Source organism: Takifugu flavidus, chromosome 11 (assembly GCF_003711565.1).
Source record: "Takifugu flavidus isolate HTHZ2018 chromosome 11, ASM371156v2, whole genome shotgun sequence".
NCBI lineage: Eukaryota > Metazoa > Chordata > Actinopteri > Tetraodontiformes > Tetraodontidae > Takifugu > Takifugu flavidus.
Genome location: NC_079530.1, coordinates 5824289 through 5830288, shown reverse-complemented (window position 1 = coordinate 5830288; position 6000 = coordinate 5824289). Strand labels below are relative to the sequence as shown.

Genomic DNA, 6000 nt, shown 5'->3' with positions numbered 1-6000 from the left:
GTGGATCTAAGCTCAGTGTTGAGGATTTGGTTTCACAATATTTATACAGATACCTTGGAAATGAAAAAGTATTACAGTTTCATTAATTTTTTGCATTTTTATTCCAGTTGAACTTTATCAAAGCTCATTATGTGCCTTAGTGCTTACTTTGATTTATTATTAAATTGGCAACAACTTCTTAAATCTTCCTTTAGTGATAGTTTTTGATCAGTTAGTGACAGTTACCGGGTTTGCCCCCCCCCCCCCCCCCCCCCCCCCCCCGAGGGTGTGGGATTTTAAAATACTGTCTTTCTGCTTGGTTTTCCCACCTGGGAAAGGAAGCGTAACTGTAATAGAAGCCCTACTACCTCAGGCGGTGTACACACACACACACAGACACGCAAGGTGTAGTTGCAGCTGTGTTGTGCCCGATTTTATGTTTGATTCCGTTTTTTATCATCCTAATGTGATGGTGTGTCCAACTGAATCCTTTGTGTTTGGGTTAGTGGTGGCGTGCCTCCATCTTTCGCCACTTGTGACGATGTAGATCTTGTCATATTCCTGTGGTTACCGAGGTGAGAGTGAGCATTGTTGTGAGTTGTCACAACTAGCCTGGGGGTAAGTAACAAGAAAATGAGAGCATGAGGGCAGAAGCACGTGATGATTGACTGGGTTGGGGTGGAAACCCGAGACGGTCAGACCTCACCTGGAGGCGGAGCCCGCTACCTCGGGGACATGAGCTGTCACTCACCGCAGGACTAATCGTGTTGTTCCCAGGACCTTTAACGCAGGTGAAACAGAGAAGAAGAGTGCGCAGGGTAAATAGAAACAGAGTCTGATTGGTTTTCACACATACCACACAGCTAATCACTTACTTTCTTTCATCATTGGCCATTACTTCTGTACCTCCATTATTTATTATTCACATGAGGGTTTATGATCAATATTGCAGCACATATGTGTGTGTGTGTGGGCTTGGTGCTCTGCCATCATATGCTGTGTGTATACATTCTGTGTTACCTTCCCACAGCTTTGTTTTCCTGCTCACGTGGGTGTGAATTTCAAGTTTCCGTCTGATGGAATGACTATATTTTCACAGCGCTTTATACATTTATGTTGTTTGATTTTTTTTGCGTCTCAGTCTCATCTTTGTCAGCATATGCATTTCACAACCCTTCCCTTTACACCGTTTTGTTCAGGCTCCAGTTACCGATTGTCCGCCGTCTCAATCGCTCCGTCGTCACAGCAGAGAAACCCGACACGCTCAGGCTGGATGTTTGTATCATGTTTATTTGTGCAGTAGTCGTGTATCCTTCCTTCCATCTTTCCACCTCCTTCCGTCTTTTATTGCCTGTAACATAAGCTCAGGCCTGACTGGGTAAGATGAGGATAATGATATTAAAAAAATGCAAGCTGCCTCCGTGCATGTATGCGATGTATGCACGGATTACACGCAGCACTGCAGCTGTTACAGTGTTTTTTCTGTTCACTAATGGGAAAATATCTGCATTGAAATTGAGTAATAGGTAACACTGATTGAACCAATCTGGTTTAGACTTTAAATTTCACCTTTAAACATCTCTGATGTTTTAAAGAAGGCATTATTGTATACGCTGTGATTTGTGTTTATCTAACTCATGGAAACATTCTTCCTTCTTGCCGATTTAGCCGCTCATTTGGGTTCAAATACGCTTTGTTGTTGCATAGATTGTTAAGTTTATTGCTTTGAGGTGACGTTAAAAGAAAAACCACCATGGTGTAATTGTAGGAAAGAGGATTATGGATACTTATGCTCCCTATTTATACTTGGATTGAGGATTTGTTCCTTAAATTATACACTGCAGCTATATTTTCAGTATTTTCTGTAAGGATGACACTGTATACTTTATACACGCAGCCATCATATGGAACAAATCAGACAGATTTACTGACGGAAATCACTCTTGTTTGGTTTAGTAAGAGTGGGAAACTTTGATGGCCTTTTTGACGTAGGAAAATGAATACAAATTTAAAAAAAGACAACATATTTTGAAAGCATTTTTTGTACGTGATGCTACATATAACTACAGCTCCAATAGCACAGATGATATCTGAGCACAATGCTGGAGAAATTCTGTTTTCTGTATTGAAATAATCAGAAGGAATGACTTTGCAGCAGGAAGTGTCGGTTCATTTAAAAGACTCTATCCTGCGTTGAGCTTATTCTTCAGCATTTGTTTACATTTGCTTGCTGTTGAAATAAAATCCGACTGTTAGGCACACATTTACCCTGCCAATGTTGTGACTTAACATGCTAACGTGTGAGGGGTCGTGTTAATGTGCGGGTGCTTGGCCATGCACCCTGCACAGTTCGAATCGTTCAAGGCCGACGGTGAGTGTGCACGTAGGTGTGGGTACGCAGATGACAGCTGACTGCGAGTGTAATGAATGAAGTGCTGAATATATTTCTCTCCAGAGTCCCCTCTAATGAGGATGCTGTTGGGAAACACACACACATCTCCCCCAGCATCTACTAATAACACACAATCGTACACACATAACCGCTTTACACAGCCCGCCACCCCCTCCTCTCCCACTGGAGACATTCTTCCTCTCCCAAGTGAGGGAACCATTAGTCGTCCGGCTCTGCATGCTCACTTGGCTCCCTGCTCACTTAGCACCTCCTCACTCCAGCTCCTTCATCCATGCCACCATGCAGCCTGGTTGTGGGAGGCCCAGAAACTGGACTCTTTCTACCCCAGAACAGAAGGCCTTTGATGGGGTTGGGCCAGGGGAATGAAGCCCTGACCAGCACTTAAGAGACCCATCCCCTCTCAGCTTTCACAAGGGGACTTCCAGAAAACTCCAGGGAACCATGTAAGACTGAGGGGAATCAGTTAATGTTTTTCCAAAATATGTGCTCTATCCTTCCTTTTTTTAAAGTTAATACTTGGCGACAGAAAGCATTTTTCCCTCAAAAATTAATTAGAATTAAAATGAAGTGGTTGACAAATCAAACTAGATGTGGGATTTTTCAGTCCCTGCTCCAGTTCAGAGGAGGAAAAATGTATATTTTTGAGTGCGACATAGAGAGGACATTGTTTCTCCAAGCCAAGCAGTTTTCCTGTAACATTGTCAGGACACAACAGACCAGAAGATGATCAATCATACTGGAATCTTTAAGAGACAACTGTGACTTAGGAGTGTTTCTGTACATCAATGCATCACCGTACGATACCGGTACAAAGTCAAACTGTTTTTATCCGACTGGTAATGTTGTTGCACTAGTTTTTCTGTGTAATTAACTCGGATGAATGACACACGTGTGTTCGCTCTCACTTCCTCCCACTGGCGTAGACAGCACTGACAGGTTCTCTCACACTGAAAGGTTGAACATTCTCACACACACACACACACACACACACCACACACACACACACACAAGGTCACCTGGCACTGATTGACCTGCCCTGCAGTGGAAAACAGATTATTATGAAAATGACTTTGTGAATTCCAGACATGTAGGATCAGTTTTTTAAGGAATCACTCTGCACATCTTTTGAGTTTTTTAGCTTTGACTTTGCATGTCAGCTAATTTATTCTTTTATGTGCACCTGTGAGTTTGTCATCTCAGTGCTTCTCCTCGTTGGACTGTTGACAGAATCTGCTGATTAACAGGATAATGGGAAGAAGCATGTGAGATTTGAAAGTCTGCATCTAAGAAAACAGCGTTATTACTCAAGTCTAACAGTGATGTAATACAACAGAGGTCCACAGGAAGTCAGGAATGGAACAATAATTCCATTCATGAATGTAATTTGCCTTGTTAAGAAACACACAGGGACACACAGACTGAGACTTGCAACAGTGGAAAGGAAGCAGGTGTTTCACATGTAAGGAAATCTCCTGTTTCAGAGAAACTTTCACAGATTCCCACCATGACCTTTAGTTTCAGCCCACGGCCTTTGAACCTGGCCTTGAGGAATGGAGCAGCACCTGTCGCTCAGCAGCAGACGTTCCCATGATTCCCTGACATGATCAACCCAAAGTACTCTCACCTGTACTCTCTTCACTGTCAACTGACTTTCACTTGTCTGCAGCTGCCTCCGTCGACCTGTTAATGCCTGCCTCTTCCTCCTCCTCTTATTCCTCCTCCAGCTTCTCTCTGCCAATGAATCAAAGCATTACAGACAAAATGAGACAGTTCATGACACCTCTATCATCATACATCCTTTTATTTATTGCAGTTTAAAAAGCGCTTTCAGGCTACAGGATAGAGTCAATCCAAAGGAAGCTTACTCACCAGCCTATTGAGCCATTAAATCATTTCAGTGTGAACTACTGGTATTTTCAGTGAGGAAATCAATAAAAAGATGAGGTGTCTGAAGCTATACACATTTTGTTATGAGGTATTTTAATAGCGCAATGTCAGCGCAACACACCCTTGTTGTGTTGTCAAAAAGCTCTTATTGTCTGTAACTGTTCAGCAGCTACAGCTGCTTGGCAGTGGCTCGCACTGATTCATCGCCACATACACCAGCCTCTCTTGACGTTTTTCCCCTTTCAGACTGTGTGGGTGTTTTTGTCTTGAACGCATTGATGAAATTGCTTGTCTGATTATCTGTTCATCCTGCACTTTTATGAGCGAGTCATCCCCACACACCTGTCTGGATTTTTCTCCAGTGAAGAACTGGTGTGAAAGGGTCAAAGTGTCACTCAAGAGGTGACGGAGAGGTGAAAGACTGTGAAAAGGGTGTGAAACAGAGACTCACAGTGGAAGCTGGTGTTCCTGTGCCGCAGGGCAGTATGCTTGCGTGTGTGTGTGTGTGTGTGTGTGTGTGTGGTGTGTGTGTGTGTGTGTGTGTGTGTGTGTGTGTGTGTGTGTGTGTGTGTGTGTGTGTGTGTGCGTGCGTGTGTATTGGCCCCAAGCAAAGTATTAGTAACAGGATATGGCTGCAGCAGCAAGCTGGAAACTTCTACCTCCTTATCTGGAGGGCAAGTCTGTGTCTTTTTTCTCATACATACCTGATCATCATTGCGTTCATACGTGTGTGAATATGCGTGTGCACGTTTCATTTGAGTCTCATTTTTCAGTAAAGTCCCAGTGATATTGTTCATGGCTCCAGGCCGGACGTGACAGGGCCTGCGTTGTTGTTGTCAAACCTACCGTGGACACAACCTCTCTAGCCTCAAATTAAAGTTTTGTTTTCAATATTACACTTTATAACGGCTCTCTTTCACTGTAGATAGACTGAATAACAAAGTATCACGGCCCTGCAGGCTGCACAGAGCGGTGTCGGCCCACAGCCTGTCTGCTCCTCTGATGAAAATGCTGAGGCAGAAACCAGTGACATTGTTTAATTTACAGATGCAATCGGATTAATAAGCCAAGCTTGTTTATTTATTCATTTAAAAGCTGTGACTTCAGGGCGTCGCCAATACAGTGATATTATGTACAAAGAGAGGTTTGTAAAGCTAACACAGGAGATAATTTCCAACACACACAAAAGCTGCCAGCAGTCAGAGTTCAAGTTCAATTTAATCATTTCTTTAAATGAAGAAGCAGAAACTTTGCTGACTTTTTCTTTTTGTCTTTATCAGCATACTAAAACTGCATATACGCTGGTTCTCCTGGGAAAGAAAATGACTTCGTTAATGGAGATTTATCAAACCTTTTCTCTGTCCCAGCTCTTTTTTTGGAGCATGCTGGTTTTCAATATAGCGGTCGACGCTTCCAATCTGGATCGGAGATTTGTTCAAAGGATTGGGCTTCACAGAAGATGTAATGTTTACTTCTTTCTATCATTAATATGCTAACTCTATGGCTCTCGCACTCATCTATCAACCACGTCCTCTTGTAGTCACACCCTCTCTTTTCTCCCTTGTGTTTTTAGGGAGTTTTGGACCCTGACTTTTTTCCCTCTGTCTTCCTGAAAGTGTAAGTTGATCCATCTCCTCTGTTTTCCCAGAACAATGATGGAAGATGTTGGAGCTGGCACAGATGAAGGGAGGACAGAATGAGACAAAGGAAAGGACAGGGAA

The 6000-nt window shown here is 43.0% G+C and overlaps 1 long non-coding RNA gene across 2 annotated transcripts in view; it reads right to left on the bottom strand.

Moving 5' to 3' along the window:
* Nucleotides 1-278: 278 nt before the first annotated feature.
* LOC130534139 (uncharacterized) overlaps nt 279-6000 on the bottom strand; it is a 43005-nt gene continuing 37283 nt past the window's right edge. The window contains exons 4-6 of one of the 2 annotated variants that reach the window (XR_008952814.1): nt 4017-4123; nt 686-759; nt 279-591 (exon numbers count right to left, since the gene is read on the bottom strand). This is a non-coding gene — a long non-coding RNA (uncharacterized LOC130534139). Of the gene's footprint in view, nt 592-685; nt 4124-6000 lie in introns of both variants that reach the window. The other variant, XR_008952812.1, reaches the window with a different exon arrangement.